Source organism: Apodemus sylvaticus, chromosome 3 (genome assembly GCF_947179515.1).
Source record: "Apodemus sylvaticus chromosome 3, mApoSyl1.1, whole genome shotgun sequence".
In the NCBI taxonomy this organism is placed as follows: domain Eukaryota; kingdom Metazoa; phylum Chordata; class Mammalia; order Rodentia; family Muridae; genus Apodemus; species Apodemus sylvaticus.
The window spans coordinates 144416360-144427533 of record NC_067474.1 but is presented as its reverse complement, the minus strand read 5'-3'; positions in this window follow the sequence as shown (position 1 = coordinate 144427533).

The window sequence follows — 11174 nt, the reverse complement described above, 5'->3', positions numbered from 1 at the left end:
AGGATTCAAACCCTGATCTGCCGGGTTGTAAAAATAGCAGCTGTCAATAAACTGCTCCTCCAAGACCCTGAGAAGCTTAACGCCTCTGCTCCTTACATGTTGCAGGGAGGTACCGTTCTTTTGGTTTGGTTTGGTTTGGTTTGGTTTGGTTTGGTTTGGTTTGGTTTGGTTTGGTTTGGTTTGGGGGGACAGGGTTTCTTTGTATAGCCCTGGCTGTCCTAGAACTCACTCTGGTAGAGCAGGCTGGCCTCAGACTTATAGAGATCCACCTTCCTCTCCCTACCAAGTGCTGGGATTAAAGGCGTGTGCTGTCACTTCCCAGGAGGAGGTACTGTTCTTTTTTTTTTTTTTTTTTTTTTTTTTTTGGATTTGGTTTTTTTCAAGACAGGGCTTCTCTGTGTAGCCCTGGCTGTCCTGGAAATCACTCTGTAGACCAGGCTGGCCTCGAACTCAGAAATCCGCCTGCCTCTGCCTCCCAAGTGCTGGGATTAAAGGCGTGCGCCACCACCGCCTGGCTGAGGAGGTGCTATTCTTATCCCCATTTTACAGATGAAAAAAACTGAGGCACAGGATGAGGCTATCCCTCGTCTGCAGTCACCCAGTTAGTCTAAAAAGAACTGGGGATTGGAACGGAGGCCAACTGACTCTAGAGCAGTCATTCTCAACCTGTGGATCATAACCTGTGCAGGGGTCAACCAACCCTTTCACAGGAGTCACATATCAGATATCCCAGATATCAGATATTTACATTACAACTCATAACAGTAGCAAAATTGCAGTTATGAAGCAGCAACAAAAATAATTTTATGGTTTGGGGGCGGGTGACCACGGCATGAGGTGTTGCAGCATCAGGAAGGCTGAGAAGCGCTGCCCTCAGGCCCTCCCCAAAGCTGAGCTTCTCACACGTCTCCATCTCCTCCTCATTCTGGGCTCTGAAGGAGAGAATTGTCACCACAGAAGCCATAGGCATGAGTATGGAGCAGGCCCTGTACTAGGCTCTTTCTCTTGCTGCCCCTGGAGGTGATCTGGGAGACCCCTGGCAGAACCCGCTTTAAAGAGTTCCCCCAAAACAGAAAATGATATTGTATGTTCTTCCTCACTCCCTAGGAAACGTTGGAATTAGGAAGCTTGAGACTCTTCCCTGCTGTCGAGGGCATAAATGACCCACACTGCAATAAAGGAAGGGACCAGAAGCCCTTGCTTCAGACCCGGGAAGCCCCAAGCAGACAGCAGGGCAGGAGCTTAGCGCTAAGCCCCACCTCCTGTGACACCGTGGAGTTTGGATTGGACACCATAGCATTTTTTGCCCCAGGAGAGATTATAAATGGCCCTCAGCATCCTCATCCTGAAAAGGGTTGTCCTGTCAGGGCAACAGAATCAGACAGGCTGGGGGCTGGGGAGATGGCGTAATCGATGAAGCATTTGCCTAGCAAGCTGGAGGACCTGAGTTCCGGTCCCAGCACACATGTGCTGGCCTGGTGAGGTGACCCCATCTGCAATCCAGTCAGTGAATGCCGTCGGGTTCAGTGGGAGAACCTGCCTCCAAAACTAATATGGAGAGCCATTGAGAAAGACACTCAAAGTCAACACCTGTCTTAAACACACACACACATACACACACAGATACACACAGATACACACACACACATACAGATACACACACAGATACACACACACACAGATACACACAGACACACACACACAGATACACACACATACAGATACACACACACACAGATATACACAGACACACACACACATACAGATACACACACAGATACACACACACATACAGATACACACACAGATACACACACACATACAGATACACACACAGATACACATACAGATACACACACACAGATACACACAGACACACATACAGATACACACACAGACACACACACACATACAGATACACACAGACACACACAGACATACACATACAGATACACACACAGATACACACACACACACAGATACACACAGACACACACAGACACACACACACACACAGATACACACACAGATACACACACACACATACAGATACACACACACACAGATACACACAGACACACACACATACAGATACACACACAGATACACACACACATACACATACAGATACACACACACAGATACACACAGACACACACACACATACAGATACACACAGACACACACAAACATACAGATACACACACAGATACACACAGACACACAGACACACACACACAGAGCGAGAGAGAGAGAGAGAGAGAGAGAGAGAGAGAGAGAGAGAGAGAGAGAGACCTGGCCATCCCTTCATTACTTCATTTGAAAGCCATTTTCTTCTTCAAAAGCCTTGCTGAGTCCTGACATAAAAGGAGTCCTGGCCTGGGTTCGAATCCTGACAACTTCCGGCTGGGTAAGGAAGACAGCAGAGAAGCCAGGGTGGAAGGGCCTGGAGCAGAACTAAGCAGCTCCAGGAGACACCGCGGCCCCTGGGATCTACATCCGATGGCAGGAAAGGTGGTGGACAGCATACATCATGAGGGACTGCGGTCTGGAGAACCGGGTGCAGAGCCAGTTCCAAGGACAGGGATAAGGCATATCTACCGTGTGACATAGGTTTATACAATCTGCAAACAGACACCTTTGCTTTTATAGTGATAAACTTATTTTAATGTGCCTTATAAAAAGACACGATAACCAGCCCATGAAGTCTGTGACTCCCCCTTTATGGGAGCGTATAAAACTCCAGTTTAAAACAGACACATTAAATTAAAAGGCGGTCGGTGGATTTAAAGAAAATAGTAAGGAGACACGGCATCTACAACCCAGCTTGAAATCTCAGGGCCCTGGGAAAGCCCAGCCCCTCTCAGTTGTGTGCTATCTCAAGAATAAAACTTGGCCTCTCTGAGCTGCTGTTTCCACACTGCAGAGGCTGCTGGGCAGATGAACTGGGATCACAGGAAGTATCTGTTGGCTTCCGCTCAGGCGGCCCCGCCCACACCTCCATCTATACCCTGCTGGAGACTGCGAGGAGGCAGAGGTGAGATTTGAACCTTGGTCTGCTGGATTCCAAGTCCTACACTGCGTTGCAAGTACCTGACAGACACACACACTCCCTCCTTACAGTGTCTACCTGCTAAGACCTGGAGTCCCTTGCTCCTGGCTGAGTCACTAGACTCTACAGGCTAGTGACTCCGTGTGGAGGCCATAGTCCCCTTTGGAACAAACCTGACCAGTTCTCCCCCACACCCTCAACAACTGTCCTGAGGACTGAGTGACCATTATCCTCAAAACCAGACTCTACCGAAGGCCACCATTGTTGGCAGGATAGAGCACCCCACAACATCCCCCTGGTAACCCTGAAATCTGCACTTGCACTATTTTACATGGTAAAGAGACGTCTGGAGAGGGTTGTATTACAGATTAGATGTTGCCACACACGCCCCGTAAGTGAAGGGAGGGACCAGGAGTCGGTAAGACAGGAAGGTCCCACAGGGCTGACTCTGAAGGTAGAGGGTGGTCCAGGAGCCCAGGATTGCAGCTGCTTTTTGGAGCTGGAAGAGGCAGAAGAGGAGATCTGCTTCTGGGGGCTCCTGATCTCTGAGCTTAGCTGCGGGGACCCATCTGGACTTCTAGCCTCCAGACTGTAAACCAACAAACTCCCGTTATTTGTGGCAACTTGTTCTTCAGACGCTAATACAGCTGCTCCAGAGCCTACGGTCCCTGTATACACGCCACAGAAGCCATACTCCCTATTGATATGCATGGAGCCCTCCACTTCCTGGTGGTGACTCTGGTTGGGCGGAGGTGGCCTATGAGCCTCTGTTTCTTCATGCGCAGAGACCAGGACAACCCCCACTTCCTAGGTGAGAATTAAAACTATACAGAGACCAGCAACAGAGACTTCTCCTGAGCATCCTGTCTTTTCCTGGTAGAAATGGCAGGTCTGGGTTCCTTCCCACCAAATTTGCACCCTCTCTGCCGGCCATTGGAGCCCCCAGGAATCTCAGACCCTCCTCAGTCACCAGGGTTAGGGGTAATGGAAGGCTCCAATCTCATCACAAAACTGTCCTTGCACTGTGTCTGATTAGAACAGACCTGGGATCCCAGCTGCTCAGGAGGCTGAGGCAGGAGAATGGAATCTTCGAGATCTGTCTGAGCTACATAGTGAGTTCAGGGCTAGCCTGGGCAACTTAGGGAGACACTGTCTCAAAAAGAGAGGTCTGGGAGCTCAGCTAAGTAACTGAGTGTGTGGGTAGGTAGTTTATGAGGCTCTGGGTCCCAGCCGCTATGCTACAAAACATAATAAATCAGTAATAGAAGAGCATCTTTGCAAAGGAGCTGTCTGGTGAGACTTCTAAGAGCCTAGCACACCATCCATCCTGAGGAGACTGGTGGGAGGGCTGGGAGGAGGGGGGACTGGCTTTGTGGCCTGCCACAGCCTGCTCCCATCAAAACAGACCTTTGCTGCCGCCTCCTCCGAGGGCTCCTCACAGAGTGCTCACCACTTTCTGAGAGGCCAGAGCTGGCTCAGAACATCCCTCTCCACCCACACGCTGGGAGATAAAAATAACCCTCACGGTTTCACCAGACTTCACAGTTAAAGAATGAACGTGGGAGTCTGTGTCCTTACAGCTAACCCAGATGCTGCTATAGGAGAGGCCACCATCGAATTTCCACCGGGCGGGCGGGGTGGCGGGGGTGCGGGGACCTCTGACCTCCATTGTGGCTGTTACCTGTCCTGTCCTTGTTTGAGCCCTCCCCCACACCCCACAAACCTCTGCTCTGGCAGGAAAGGGAAGGCAAGAAGGGTGTCAGTGTACTCCTAGCAGACCTGGGCCTGAAAGAGGATACACAACAGCCCAGCAGCAGAACCTTCTAGACGGGATGGGGGGCTATGAACGGGGCAGCTTTGGGAAGTTTCGGAGGGGGGCCTCTTCCAACCCTAGGGTGACCACGATGGGGCCTTCTGCCTGCTAGGAAGTATTATGCTATTGGGGCCCTGTGACCCCACCCTCCTCTGCCTTGGGGGTTTGGAACTGAGACCTATAAGCCAAAGGTAGAGTCACAAGAAATGGGAAAAGCTGCACAGCACCCTGTCCCTGTCAGCCCCACCCAGTGTGCTGGCCCTGGCCTGCCTGCTTTCCCTTCTGCTGAAAGGACACAATGCTGTGAGGGACACCCTGGCAAACACAGCCTCGGCCTGGGGGTCACCCTGGCAAACACAGCCTCGGCCTGGCCCAGGAAGATCCTGAGCTACCCTGAGCTCCAGGCTCTCAGAGGATCCTGCTCGGAGCCATGTGCTGACCCCTCCGTCCTCCAGGGTCATTGGCAGGCAGTGTAGGGGGCATGGCTGCCCAGGAGGCACAATTATAACACACATTCTTATGTAGAGACCTCCATGGGCCCTGCAGACAGGTGGCCTCAGAGTCACCACCCATGATTGGCAGCTGGTGCCCTTAGTTGAAGATCAACACCCACCAGGACCAAACACAGGGGAGGATTGGGGCAGGGGCATAGGTGTGACCAGTGCTGAGGGAGGGAAGTGAGATTGTCACACTGTGTCCCAATGTACACACATATACACATGAGCACACACATGCACTCATACACACACATGCACACGTAAGACATACTCATGCATACACACACAATCGAGCACACACACACTCACACTCGGACACATACATGCACTTGCACACACACACACAAGCACACATACATGCACTCATGCATATACAAACACACACATGCACACACACAAACAGACAAACAGGTACTCATGCATACACATACAAATACACGAACACATGGACACACACAAACATACGCATACACACACAAGCATACAAACAGACACTCATACATACATACACAAACACACATACACACACACACACACACATTGTTAACCTAAGAAGTGCCAAAAGCAGCACCTGTAGCTCACACTCCAGGAAGAATTGCTTCACAGGGCATTTCCCTCGCAAAGGGGATTTCTATTTAATCAAATAAAACAACAACGGCCAGCCACCAAACAAAAAGAATGGGCCCTGCCCCTGAGAAAAGCTAAAAATAAAAAGCAAGGCAGAGGGCCATTTGTGCTATTTATGCTTTGAGCAACCTGCTGTTCGGACACTTCTAGGAAACCTAAAGTGTTTTTCTGATTTAAAAAGCACAGCTTTCCATGAGCACCGGTCCTCTAACCATTGGCCGATCCCCTTCACCCCAGAGAGGCAACAACAGTGTTTGGAGGAGCAGCCTTTTTGGAATAATGAGAACAAAAACTATATATGTCAACTGCAGGGAAGAGACAGAAAGAGCCCAGGTCCCCAGTGACACCACAGAGCCTGCCTCAGGCCTGGATTTCCTCCCCTGAATATTTTATACTGTGGAAAAAAGGAAAAAAGATACATACCAAGGTATTCTAAATTCCTGTGTGAGTTCAACAAAAGGCTGCTTTTAGAGCCACTGGGATGGCTCAGCGGGTAAAGGTGCTTGCTGCCAAACCTGATGACCTGAGTTCAATCCCAGGGACCCACGAGACGGAGGGAGAGAACTGACTCCAGCAAGTTGTCCTCTGACTGCCACATGCACACCACGGCCTGCTTTGGCTACTTGGCTCAGAGCCATCCCCAAGACACACAGTATATGGTTAGTTTTGTTAGCTTGATAGAACCTAGAACCACCTAGGAGATAAGCTTCTGGGTATTCCTTCCTGTGAGGGGTTAGCTACCCTGGGTCAATCAGGCGGGGTGTGGGCTGGAGTCCTGGACCAGATACAAAGGACAGTGTGCAGGTTGAGCACTGACCCTTCCGCGCTCTCTGCTTCCCGGTCGCAGACGCGATGTGACCAGAGGTCTCACAGCCTGCCCCCACAACTTCCCCATCGTGACAGACAGTACCTTCAAGCCAGGAACCCAAATGAACCCTTCTTCCCTCAAATTGCTTTGCAGGGTGTTTGCTTTTACCTAAGCCATGAGAAAAGTAATTCATAAGGTCGCCGTTCTCAATGAGAAGGCCAGCAAAGATGTCCATCAAAGAGGCCTTAGTAGTCTGAGTGCACTGCCCCCAAGCCAGGCTTCTGGTCTTGACTAGAGGCCTGAAGAGATGTGTGACTGTGGGCTATTCACTTCCCCACTCTAGCCTCTATTTCCAAATCTGTAACATCTGGAAAGGTCCAAGCACCCCCAACTCCACACTCTCTGAGGTCTGTGCCCGGCAGCTGGCCACCCTCCAGCAGGACGGAGCTAATGCTGCTCTCTGGTTTCTTGACTTTGGGTAAAGAGCCAGGAGGCCCTGCTGCCTGCCAGGCCTCTGGCCTGCAGCTCTCTGGAGTCACCAATAAATCTCAGCAGGTGATGAAAAAAGCTGGCTCCTGCCAGCCAGCCAGGGGCTAAAGAGCCCCATTGTGGCTAGGCCTTCTTCTGCCAGTGCCGGGCTCAGTCTCTGGACAGGTTGCAAGGCTACTCTGTGAGGGAGCCAGCTCTTGTCTCAGATACAGCAAGCGCCTGCTAGCCATGCCTGGGCCTCCACCTCCCTTCAGGATGTTTGTTCATACACACATGTGTGCACATGTATGTATATGTGTATACATACTTATATATATATATATATGTATGTATACATATTTATGTATATGTGTGAGGATAGATAGATAGATAGATAGATAGATAGATAGATAGATAGATAGCCTGGCAACCATAATGCACTTGGTACATCTCCAACTGACCTCTAGGGGTATGTGCCTAATGCTTCTGTTGCTGGCCAGGCTGAGATGTCAGACTCGGCCTCCTCTGTCTCAACTTTAACTTCCTCTCTCAATTCACCCAAGCCCCGTGACTTCAGTCTCTCTCACGTGCCACCACCAGGGTCCAGCCACACCAAATGTCCCTGTACCTCACTATGCAGTGAAGCTGAGGGCTGATGGAGAGAAGACCCCACCCTGGGCCACCTCCTGGCCACCACACATGGTTTTCTAGACCAGGAAGGAGCTCGGCTCAGGGAGTTGAGAGGCTGGATCTATTATTAGACCCAGGGACCACTATATCTAAAGAGCAAGTAACTGGGCCGCCATGTCACAACCATATACAGGATCAACTAGGAGCTTTTAACAAACAGACCAAGAACCCTTGTCCCACTAGAGGGCCACTCCCCACCACCACCACCATCCCCCGCCCCCAGATCAGCTCTGCCCCACCCACAAGTATCTATCTAGATCCTAACGGGATATGAGCCACCTCGTTGTCCAGGGAACCTGGTCCTCCATCTCACCCTCAGCCAGGATAGCATCATAAATGTGCTATCCCAATCCATGTTGCCATCACTGGATGACTGGGTGCTCACTGGTTCATTACTGAGCACCTACTTCGTGCCCAGGGCTGGGCTCCAGACGTGGCAGTGACCCACACAAGGTTCTACCTGAAAGCATCCTGAAGATCCAATCCCCCCTCACAGAAGGCAAGCAGGGCTTTGGCAAGGCCCAGGGGTCAGACCCTAGGACCCTGCAGAACCTCTGCAGGGACCGGTGGGGACCACAGTCTCCACATTAGTCATAGTTCCTAAGACAGGTACTAAGACCCCCACTTAGTAAAAGGTGCCATCGAAATGATGCCAGCCGGCTAAAAATACCTCACTGGAAAAAATCAGGTGCAGATCCTGGGGAGGGCACAGCCTGACTTCCCATCCTCACTCTGCTGGGGCAAGCTGGGTGACAAAGGCTGATGTCACCACCTCCCTGGGGCCCATTTTCTCTGTGGTAAAAAGAGGAGGTAACAATAGCCCTGTCCTGCTTACAGAATTACTGTGAGGACGAAGATAAGATAACACTGGGGAAATTGGTCTGAGCAGGTGGCCTGTGAGGACCCACTCCTCCCCCAGCCTGTCAGCTTCCCCCTCGACGGCCAGTTGTGCTTCTGAAAGTTGGTTCTGAACAAGCCCTGCCTGGCTCAAGAGCTTGCAGTGGCGCCCAATGGCCTTCAGGCTCCATTCAGCACAGCCAGAAGAGCAAGTGTTTCCCTGACAAGCTTCCTGGTCACTCTCCCACAAGCAGAGTCTCTCCCTGGATATAGTCTCCACCCTGAGGGCATCTTGTCCAAGAGGACCCGGGGTACAGGTCTGAAAGAACATTGGTATTGCTACCCCAAAGCATCCTTACATTGGAGGGAAATGTGGGGGTGGTTGTGGTAGGAGAGGCGTGCCATTTTCCTCACACCCTAGCTGCCTTAGGGCATCTGTGGCCTGATATTCTGCTCAGGAAAAGCAGGGCACAGGTCCTGCACTAAACAGTGTCTCTATATGGGGAGAGTCACGTTGTCTGGCCATGGGGAGAGACCACACCAAAGAGCCCCTGGGACAGCTAGCTTTTCACATCGTCACCTACAGTCCCCTGTGAGATGGCTTACACCACAGACAGCGGCAGAGTTGTAGAGGAAATATATGTGAGTTATGTATGTGAGAGCAGAAGTCCAGGCATGGAATCCCAGACACATCCACCACACCACTCACGTGGGGTACAGCCTTTCTCTGCCTCCCTGCCTCCCCTTAAGCCTTGGGTGAGACCTGGATGCCCGTCTCCCACACACGGTCACACCTCAGCTCTGCTGTACACTGGATTTCTGAATCGGTGACAGATGGTGCCACTGTGGCCCCTTGGTGACGATGCCCTTCCCTGGGGCAACACTCTAGAGTGATCACTTCTGCTTCTTTCTAGAAATTTCTATGAAGAGACAAGCATGTTGACATTCGTGTCAACACCGTGATCACACACGGTTGGGAACGTCATACCTGGGACTTTGTGTGTTGCTTCATTGAACTACATTAAGAATGGGGCTGAGCCAGCCCTAATGGCACAAGCCCTCAGGAAGATGGGGCAGGAGGCTAGCCTAGACTATAGAGTGAGCTCAAGGTTAGCCTGGGCAACTTAGTGAGACCCTGGCTCAATATAAAGAATACAAAAAGGTCTAGGTCAAACAGGGAAGCACTCTACGGGCTAGTTTTGTGAGAACTGTCTCTGACACAAGCCAGAGACGTTTTGGAAGGGGGAACCTCAACTCAGAAAATTCCCCCTCCAGACTGGCCTGTGGGATTTGGCAGTGTCACCCCTGGACTGGTGATCCTACGTGCTCTAAGAAAGCAGGCTGAACAAGCCAGTAAGCAGCACTCTTCCACGTTTCTGCTTCAGTTTCTACCTCCAGGTTCCTCTCATTTGAGCCCCCCCCCCACTTCCTTCAATGACAAACTGCAATGTGGAAGTGTAGGCTGAATAAACCCTCTCCTCCCCAAGTTGCTTTTGGTCCTGGTGCTTTATCACCAGCACTGGAAAATAAAGCAAGCCTTATCTAGCAGATGTGAGGCTCAGAGCAGTGAGCGAGGGGCAGCGACGTTGGGCCTGAGAGATAACTCTGCAGGTAAAGGCCATCGGCACCAAACCAGACAACCTGCATTCAACCCCCAAGTCCCTCATGGCAACCGACGGCAACTGACTCCCACAAATTGTCCTGTGAGCTCCATATATCATTGTGGCATGCATGTGGGTACCCATGTACACACACACACACACACACACACACACACACACAAATCAATAAGTAAATATTTAAAAGGTAAGGAGATGTTAAGTCTCTTTTATGGTTTGGACCTAAATGTCCCCAAACTGAGGGGTCTGGGCTGTGGGAAGGGGGTCTTCCTCGTCAGTGATGCATCCAGGCTGGATTCTGAATTTTCAGGGCTTCTGAGAAATATTGGGAACTCAGGAGGGGCCTCACTAAAGGAACATGTGGACCCTAACCCTTGTCCCAGCCCTTACCTCCCAGATATTCTCTGCCTAGTCGTCTGGAAGTTGATTCCCTCAGGCATTTTGTCTCCGGTAATGGAAACACACAGTCACCCTTTGTTCTTGCTGCAAACTGCTCCTTCAAGCCGGAGTCACAGTTTAATACCTTTGAGCCAATGAACTCAAGAAACGTGTGTGTGTGTGTGTGTGTGTGTGTGTGTGTGTGTGTGCACGCGCACACATGTGGCTGTTTATATGTGTCTATATGTGTCTCAATGTGCCTGTGTATGTCTCTGTGTATATGTCTCTATGTGTGTCTGTGTATGTGTGTGTGGGTCTGTGTGTCTGTGTGTGTCTGCGTGTGTGTATGTGTGTGGGTTTGTGACAGCCTCTGAGCTATGACCAA